This window comes from Bufo bufo, chromosome 8, assembly GCF_905171765.1.
Source record: "Bufo bufo chromosome 8, aBufBuf1.1, whole genome shotgun sequence".
NCBI lineage: Eukaryota > Metazoa > Chordata > Amphibia > Anura > Bufonidae > Bufo > Bufo bufo.
This window is the reverse complement of record NC_053396.1, coordinates 71033158-71043011: the sequence shown is the minus strand read 5'-3', so window position 1 is coordinate 71043011 and position 9854 is coordinate 71033158.

The window sequence follows — 9854 nt, the reverse complement described above, 5'->3', positions numbered from 1 at the left end:
CTGTCTGGGTCCAAAGGCCTAAATCACTGAAAGAGGCCTTCTCCTGTGGTGTGTGATATGATGCCTGAATATGTGCTGTGGTGCCTCTCTCCTCTTCCTGGGTGCGGGGGTCAAAGTAACTCAATGGTGGCTTCTCCTGTGGTGGCTGATATGATGCCAGAATATGTGCTGTGGTGCCTCTCTCCTCTTCCTGGGTGCGGGGGTCAAAGTAACTCAATGGTGGCTTCTCCTGTGGTGGCTGATATGATGCCAGAATATGTGCTGTGGGGCCTCTCTCCTCTTCCTGGGTGCAGGGGTCAAAGTAACTCAATGGTGGCTTCTCCTGTGGTGGTTAGTATGATGCCAGAATATGTGCTGTGGGGCCTCTCTCCTCTTCCTGGGTGCAGGGGTCAAAGTAACTCAATGGTGGCTTCTCCTGTGGTGGCTGATATGATGCCAGAATATGTGCTGTGGTGCCTCTCTCCTCTTCCTGGGTGCGGGGGTCAAAGTAACTCAATGGTGGCTTCTCCTGTGGTGGCTGATATGATGCCAGAATATGTGCTGTGGGGCCTCTCTCCTCTTCCTGGGTGCAGGGGTCAAAGTAACTCAATGGTGGCTTCTCCTGTGGTGGTTAGTATGATGCCAGAATATGTGCTGTGGGGCCTCTCTCCTCTTCCTGGGTGCAGGGGTCAAAGTAACTCAATGGTGGCTTCTCCTGTGGTGGCTGATATGATGCCAGAATATGTGCTGTGGTGCCTCTCTCCTCTTCCTGGGTGCGGGGGTCAAAGTAACTCAATGGTGGCTTCTCCTGTGGTGGCTGATATGATGCCAGAATATGTGCTGTGGGGCCTCTCTCCTCTTCCTGGGTGCAGGGGTCAAAGTAACTCAATGGTGGCTTCTCCTGTGCTGATTGATATAAAGCTGATGGTTGTGCCATCTGACATGGTTGCCAGGGTCTGATTCAATGGGGGCCTACTCCTGTGGTGGGTGATCTAAATGCCTGATTCTCTGCTGTGAAACCTCTCTCCTCCGTCTGGGTGTAGGGGTCAAAGTCTTTCAAAGTCGCCTTCTCCTGTGCTGATTGATATGAAGCTGATGGTTGTGCCATCTGACATGGTTGCCGGGGGTCCCATTAAATTGTGGCCTACTCCTGTGGTGGTTGATATGATGCCTGATTCTCTGATGTGGAACCTCTCTCCTCTGTTTGGGTGAAGGGGTCAAAGTAACTAAATGGTGGCTTCTCCTGTGGTGGCTGATATGATGCCAGAATATGTGCTGTGGTGCCTCTCTCCTCTTCCTGGGTGCGGGGGTCAAAGTAACTCAATGGTGGCTTCTCCTGTGGTGGCTGATATGATGCCAGAATATGTGCTGTGGTGCCTCTCTCCTCTTCCTGGGTGCGGGGGTCAAAGTAACTCAATGGTGGCTTCTCCTGTGGTGGCTGATATGATGCCAGAATATGTGCTGTGGTGCCTCTCTCCTCTTCCTGGGTGCGGGGGTCAAAGTAACTCAATGGTGGCTTCTCCTGTGGTGGCTGATATGATGCCAGAATATGTGCTGTGGTGCCTCTCTCCTCTTCCTGGGTGCGGGGGTCAAAGTAACTCAATGGTGGCTTCTCCTGTGGTGGCTGATATGATGCCAGAATATGTGCTGTGGTGCCTCTCTCCTCTTCCTGGGTGCGGGGGTCAAAGTAACTCAATGGTGGCTTCTCCTGTGGTGGCTGATATGATGCCAGAATATGTGCTGTGGTGCCTCTCTCCTCTTCCTGGGTGCGGGGGTCAAAGTAACTCAATGGTGGCTTCTCCTGTGGTGGCTGATATGATGCCAGAATATGTGCTGTGGTGCCTCTCTCCTCTTCCTGGGTGCGGGGGTCAAAGTAACTCAATGGTGGCTTCTCCTGTGGTGGCTGATATGATGCCAGAATATGTGCTGTGGTGCCTCTCTCCTCTTCCTGGGTGCGGGGGTCAAAGTAACTCAATGGTGGCTTCTCCTGTGGTGGCTAATATGATGCCAGAATATGTGCTGTGGTGCCTCTCTCCTCTTCCTGGGTGCGGGGGTCAAAGTAACTCAATGGTGGCTTCTCCTGTGGTGGCTGATATGATGCCAGAATATGTGCTGTGGTGCCTCTCTCCTCTTCCTGGGTGCGGGGGTCAAAGTAACTCAATGGTGGCTTCTCCTGTGGTGGCTGATATGATGCCAGAATATGTGCTGTGGTGCCTCTCTCCTCTTCCTGGGTGCAGGGGTCAAAGTAACTAAATGGTGGCTTCTCCTGTGGTGGTTGATATGATGCCTGATTCTCTGCTGTGAAACCTCTCTCCTCCATCTGGGTGTAGGGGTCAAAGTCTTTCAAAGTCGCCTTCTCCTGTGCTGATTGATATAAAGCTGATGGTTGTGCCATCTGACATGGTTGCCAGGGTCTGATTCAATGGGGGCCTACTCCTGTGGTGGGTGATCTAAATGCCTGATTCTCTGCTTTGAAACCTCTCTCCTCCGTCCGGGTGTAGGGGTCAAAGTCTGTCAAAGTCGCCTTCTCCTGTGCTGATTGATATAAAGCTTATGCTTGTGCCATCTGACATGGTTGCCGGGGTCTGATTCAATGGTGGCCTACTCCTGTGGTGGGTGATCTAAATGCCTGATTCTCTGCTGTGTAACCTCTCTCCTCCGTCTGGGTGTAGGGGTCAAAGTAACTAAATGGTGGCCTACTCCTGTGGTGGGTGATATGATGCCTGGTTCTCTGCTGTGGGACCTCTCTCCTTTGTCTGGGTGCTGTGGTCAAAATAATAGTAAGTGACCTTCTCCATTGGTGGGTGACTTGAAGCCTGATTCTGTGCTATGGGACCTCACTCCAATTAATATTGTTTAATTTTTATTTATTTTATGTTAACTCATCATTTCCCTATCTACATTTGTTTGCAGGGGATTTAACTACATTTTGCTGCCTTTTGAAGCCCTCTAGCCCTTTCCGGGTGTGTTTTACAGCCTTTTTAGTGCCCAAAAGTTCGGGTCCCCATTGACTTCTATGGGGTTCGGGTTCAGGATGAAGTTCGGGTCGAGTTCGGATCCCGAACCCGAACATTTTTCGAAAGTTCGGCCGAACTCGTCGAACCCGAACATCCAGGTGTTCGCTCAACTCTAGTCTTCATATCTTGCACCATCTTCTTCATTTGCTGGTACATGGCAGGAGGGATTGGTAGGAATCTCTCTTTGATTGGAGGATGAGTGCCGGTTGGAATGGTGTGCTGTATTAAGCGAGTCTGACCATAGTCCAGAGAATGTTTGCCGAAGACTTGATGGTGTTGTTATACTAAGTCCAGCACACCGTTGATCTGCTCGGCAGAGGTTGTGGTATTCCAGATGTGTAGTTTGGCACACCAGGGCTGTTCTGGTGGGTCTTTGGCTTCCTCCACTGTTTGGAGTGATTGTTGAGCCGCAGCAGTGGGATAATCCAGGATATCCTGCTGAAGGATGTGGTATAGGCAGGCCACTGGATAGTGTTTTTTTAGTTTCACAGTTTCAACACCCAGATTGACTAAGCGTATGGGTACCTTTCCTTGGGACATGGTGACCACGCTCCTAGTGGCTAGGACGAGGGGGTGATCTTTAAGATGTATTGGTTCCACAAGGGCCTGATAATCTTGACTTTGGATACCGATGCAAGCCTTGCACCATATCAGAGTCTCTGCTCCAGGCTGGAGTTTGATAGGGTGAGCATCCTTGATGCGGACACGGCAGATTTCGCCCGTTGATTGCTGAATTTTTGTTGGGCGGCTAGCACTCGAATGGTCTGGTGTATAACCCATTGAGTTTCATGGGGTGTAGTCAGCAGGGTTTTCTTTAAGGCTTTCAGCACTTCAGGGTAGCAATTGCTGAGTACATTCATTCCCAGGACCACAGGGCAATTGTCATCATCTGGGACCTGAATCACAAGTACCCCTTGGCATGAGAGTTCAGTATCTTCAATCTGTAAGGTAGGTTCCCAATAACCTAGTATAGGCACTGGTTTTCCAATGGTAGCTATGATCTGGAGCCAAGGTTCAGGAGGTTGTATCAGTTGGGCTCCGTTTCGGCATGTGTCAAATGCTGCTTGGCGGATGGTAGTAATTTGAGATCCGGTATCAATTAAAGCAGGAAACTTCACTCCGTTGATGTCAACTTCCACCACAGGGCGGGCACCCACATACCTTGGCATAAAGGCTGGATCTTTGGGACCTACAATCGTGGGCAAAAGTTTTGAGAATTCGATAAATATTGGAAATTGGAAAAGTTGCTGCTTAAGTTTTTATAACAGCAATTTGCATATACTCCAGAATGTTATGAAGAGTGATCAGATGAATTGAATAGTCCTTCTTTGCCATGAAAATTAACTGAATCCCAAAACACCTTTCCACTGCATTTCATTGCTGTCATTAAAGGACCTGCTGAGATCATTTCAGTAATCGTCTTGTTAACTCAGGTGAGAATGTTGACGAGCACAAGGCTGGAGATCATTATGTCAGGCTGATTGGGTTAAAATGGCAGACTTGACATGTTAAAAGGAGGGTGATGCCTGAAATCATTGTTCTTCCATTGTTAACCATGGTGACCTGCAAAGAAACGTGTGCAGCCATCATTGCGTTGCATAAAAATGGCTTCACAGGCAAGGATATTGTGGCTACTAAGATTGCACCTCAATCAACAATTTATAGGATCATCAAGAACTTCAAGGAAAGAGGTTCAATTCTTGTTAAGAAGGCTTCAGGGCATCCAAGAAAGTCCAGCAAGCGCCAGGATCGTCTCCTAAAGAGTATTCAGCTGCGGGATGGGAGTGCCACCAGTGCAGATCTTGCTCACTAATGGCAGCAGGCAGGTGTGAGCGCATCTGCACGCACAGTGAGGCGAAGACTTTTGGAAGATGGCCTGGTGTCAAGAAGGCCAGCAAAGAAGACACTTCTCTCCAAAAAAAACATCAGGGACAGATTGATCTTCTGCAGAAAGTATGGTGAATGGACTGCTGAGGACTGGGGCGAAGTCATATTCTCCGATGAAGCCTCTTTCCGATTGTTTGGGGCATCTGGAAAAAGGCTTGTCCGGAGAAGAAAAGGTGAGCGCTACCATAAGTCCTGTGTCATGCTAACAGTAAAGCATCCTGAGACCATTCATGTGTGAGGTTGCTTCTCATCCAAGGGAGTGGGCTCACTCACAATTTTGCCCAAAAACACAGCCATGAATAAAGAATGGTACCAAAACACCCTCCAACAGCAACTTCTTCCAACAATCCAACAACAGTTTGGTGAAGAACAATGCATTTTCCAGCACGATGGAGCACTGTGCCATAAGGCAAAAGTGATAATTAAGTGGCTCGGGGACCAAAACGTTGACATTTTGGGTCAATGGCCTGGAAACTCCCCAGATCTTAATCCCATTGAGAACTTGTGGTCAATCCTCAAGAGGCGGGTGGACAAACAAAAACCCACTAATTCTGACAAACTCCAAGAAGTGATTATGAAAGAATGGGTTGCTATCAGTCAGGAATTGGCCCAGAAGTTGATTGAGAGCATGCCCAGTCGAATTGCAGAGGTCCTGAAAAAGAAGGGCCAACACTGCAAATACTGACTCTGCATAAATGTCATGTAATTGTTGATAAAAGCCTTTGAAACGTATGAAGTGTGTGTAATTATATTTCACTACATCACAGAAACAACTGAAACAAAGATCTAAAAGCAGTTTAAAGCAAACTTTGTGAAAACTAATATTTGTGTCATTCTCAAAACTTTTGGCCACTACTGTAGTATTCTTCCTCCCGAGGGGCGGTCCTCGACCTCAGGGGATACCCGTTTAACTGACGGCAGTCCTTTTCAGTGTGTCCATACCTCTAGCAGTGCAGGCATCGCTGTTTCCTGATGTTTTGATACCCGGGCTCTGGCAACCTACTGACTGGCTGGCGCCGATATTCTTGTGGACCGGGCATAGCGCAGTCTCTGTTTGCAGAAGTCCCTTTCATCACCTTGGGTTGCTGTTCTAGTCGCTCTAGCTGTTTCCTCATCCTCCCCATATTCTCAGCTAAGAGGGAGATGCAGCGTACTCAAGTTAGGTTTAGAAATGTTCCTGGGTGTTGTAGTGCAATAGACACTAACCTGAGACGGCTGACTCTCTGCAAGGGCAGGTGATGATGAGAAATGTTCGTGACGCCAGTGCCAATTAAACGGTGGCACGCCGTTTGCTGATAGCAGGAATAACTGAGGAACCACGTGATGTTAAAACAGAATTCAAACTTTAGTAGTCATCATTTAGGGACATTGACGGAAGCGCAGTTCCTTTGAAGACAGTTGATTTTCAATACAGTTGATGCAGGCAATATATATATATATAGCAAGGTGACTTTAGAGTGTTAAACACAGGACTTGCAGTACAGGCAGCTTGCACTCTATTCCTGACTGATCCTGGAACATAGAAACTCTTCTCCAAGGTCCAATGCCCTAGCTCTGGCGTATATCCTTGGTTTTATCTCTATCAAGTACCTCCTCTGTTGTCTTGAGTACCTCTTGCTTTTCTTGACTTGCCTCTGTCTCTCTCAGCACAGACTCTGGAAACTTCTGAACTCCCTTCCTAGGCTAGGCCCTAGCCTATTTATACTAACCAGGGGGCTCCCTCTGCTGGCTGAAATATGAATTGCCTGCTGCAGGCCTAACTGGCTTAAAGGGAAATACACGTTATGATATAGCAGTGTCGGGTAACCTACCCGTATGCTGCACACCCCCAGACTTTAACGTGAGTAAGGCCTCGTACTCACACACACCTTCCTGAACCGGCATAACATGGTACATAACATAAGCATTACATTATAAATATAATAAATAATTATTTCACACAGAAAACATAACATTGGTAACTTCATGAACAAATGACGTAAGGAAAAGGGGCGTCTTCTTGCTTCTTAGGCACGGCCGCTGACCTGGCACAGCGGACTTAGGGTGAACCAGGTTAGTCCATTTTCTTTGGTTGCAGTATAATAACGGAACTACCCAGGAGTTTCCTGTGGATGTATCACAGGCAAGGGCTCACGTGGGGGAGTCCATTCTTGCGCACAAATGTCCAGCAAGGTATTACCAGTAGCAACTGTTTGGGAGGAGACACCACCAGAATAGTCAAAGTCTCCTAAACGGACTGGCGGGCGTCCCCTGGTCATCCGGGTGGACCTTCTCAACACAGGGGTCTCCTCTTCCCTTAGCAACGAGGTAGAAGAGAGAGGAGCAACAGGAGGGTCTCCATCAGTGAGACCTTGGTCAGGAACAACAGGAACAACAATATCCCTTAGAAGGGGGACTGGATCCGGGGCATCTTGAACCGGCTCTTCTGGAGGTGAAGATGCAGTAGGTGCCGGAGCAGGCACCAGCAAGTTCAACCATGGTGTCAGAAGCCAATGCATGGGATCAGCGTCATACCTCAGATTACTGACAGCCTGCATAGGATCCTCGGGCGGTATTGATGACTCTGACACAGGGGATTCAGATCCAGAACTCTCGGCACTAGGTTCTGGTGTCAGGCAGAGCTTTAACCGGTTTCGGTGTACAATTTGGGATCCCTTGCCTTCCCGGGTGATCTCATAAGTGTGAGTTCCAACATTTGGGATTGCAGTGACAACATAGGGACTTCGCTCCCATTTACTGTCCAGTTTACTGGTACGGCGATTATTTTTTAACCATACCACAGCCCCTATTGTCAAGGGTTCTGCATGGGCTGCTTGATCATAGTCTCTCTGCTGTCGGTCCCTAGCATAGTCCATACGTTCCTGAACAATGGCTTTGGCTGTATTCAATCGCCTTTGATGTTCAGCAACCCAGTCGGTGTTAGGTAATGGGTTAATGCAATCAGGTACGTGTATGTCCAATGAATGATCAGCAGGCAATGTCCCTTGGCGCCCAAACATCAAATAAAAGGGGGTATACCCGGTGGAACAATGTATGGTATGATTGTATGTGAACATGAGCTGTGGCAACAGATTAGGCCAATCTCCTCTGGTTTCAGGAGGCACGGCCCTCAGCATCTCTATCAAGGTCTGATTCATTTTTTCACATAATCCATTACCTTGAGGATGGTAGGCCGTTGTCCGGATCTTCTTACAGTTGTGTAAGCGGCACAGTTCATGGAACACATGGGACTCAAAAGCAGGTCCTTGATCGGTGAGGATCTTTTCTGGACATCCGTAGGGCAGGAGGAAGTGCTTCCAGAACAGTTCGGCTGTAGTCTTGGCTGTCTGGTCTCTCACAGGCACCGCTACAACAAACTTAGTGAAATGGTCAATAATAGTCATGGCATAAGTATACCCTGAGCGACTAGGCTCCAGTTTCACATGGTCGATGGCGACAAGTTCAAGAGGACGAGTACTTACAATGGGTCTCAGTGGTGCCTGCTGATCATGGTGCTCACTTCGTTTTAAGGCACAGGCTACACACTCCCGACACCACTTCTCAATGTCTTCTCTCATGCCCACCCAGTAAAACCGCTGGCGGATATTAGCCTCAGTCTTTTGGACCCCAAAGTGACCGGATTGATTGTGGTACATCCCCAACACCATACCTGCATCTCGTCGGGGTATGAGAATCTGGTGTACTCTTTCGTTGGACACTGGGTCTAGGCTTCTCCGTAGCAATAGGCCCTTTTGTATGAAGAGTTGATGGCGCTGTCTCCACAGTTTGATGAGCTCAGGATCTGCACTCTTACGCCGAATCCTCTCAGGGGCTCTGCCACTAGTAATGAAGTCTAACAACTCACCCAGCACTCTACTTTCAGACTGTAGTTTCACCCACCTTTCTTCTTTAGGTTCAGGCCTACTGGAGGGTGAAGGAACTGCAGCTCTGTCATTGGTAGCTCGAGCCTGATCCTGTTGAGCAAATTGGTTATAGAAAGCCGGCATCTCTACATCTTCCCAAGCATCTCGCACATCATCAGGAGCTGTCTCTGTGGGAAGCCTGGATAAAGCATCAGCATTATCATTAGTACGTCCAGCACGATATTTTACAGAGAAATCATAGTTGGCGAGGCGAGAGGCCCATCTCTGCTCCAAGGCCCCCAATTTAGCTGTATTTAGATGTGCCAGAGGGTTATTGTCAGTGAATGCAATGAATGGGGTAGCGGCTAGATAATCTTTGAATTTTTCCGTCACTGCCCACACTAATGCCAGGAACTCTAGTTTGAAGGAACTATAATTCTGGTCATTTTTCTCAGCTCCTTTCAGGGAGCGGCTTGCATAAGCTATCACTCTTTCTTTTCCCTCTTGGATTTGGGCTAACACAGCTCCCAGGCCTCGCTTGCTAGCATCGGTATAAAGATGGAAAGGCTTGCTATAATCTGGATAACCTAACACAGGAGGCTCGGTCAGTTTTTTTTTTAGCAATTGGAACGCTATCTCTCTTTCCTCATTCCACTCAATGGGCACAGGAGTTCTAGGAGTTTTCTTGGGTTGCCCCCTCAAGAGTTCCTGGATAGGATCAGCTATTTGAGCAAAATGGGGGATAAACCGTCTATAGTAGCCTGCAAAACCAAGGAAACCCCTCACTTCCTTGACAGTAGTAGGAACCGGCCAATTACGGACAGCCGCTAACTTATCAGGGTCAGGTTGCACGCCCTCTCCGCTGACCACATGCCCCAGGTATCTTACTGCAGGTTTGAGCAGGTGACACTTGGATGGCTTTACCTTCAAGCCATATTTGATAAGGATTTCAAATACTTCTGCCAAATGTTTCAGATGGTCTTCATATGTTTTTGAGTACACAAGGACGTCATCTAGATACAGCAGCACTGTTTCGAAGTTTTTGTGACCCAAACACCGTTCCATTAGTCTCTGGAAAGTTCCTGGGGCATTACATAGCCCGAACGGCATACAATTGAATTCATACAGG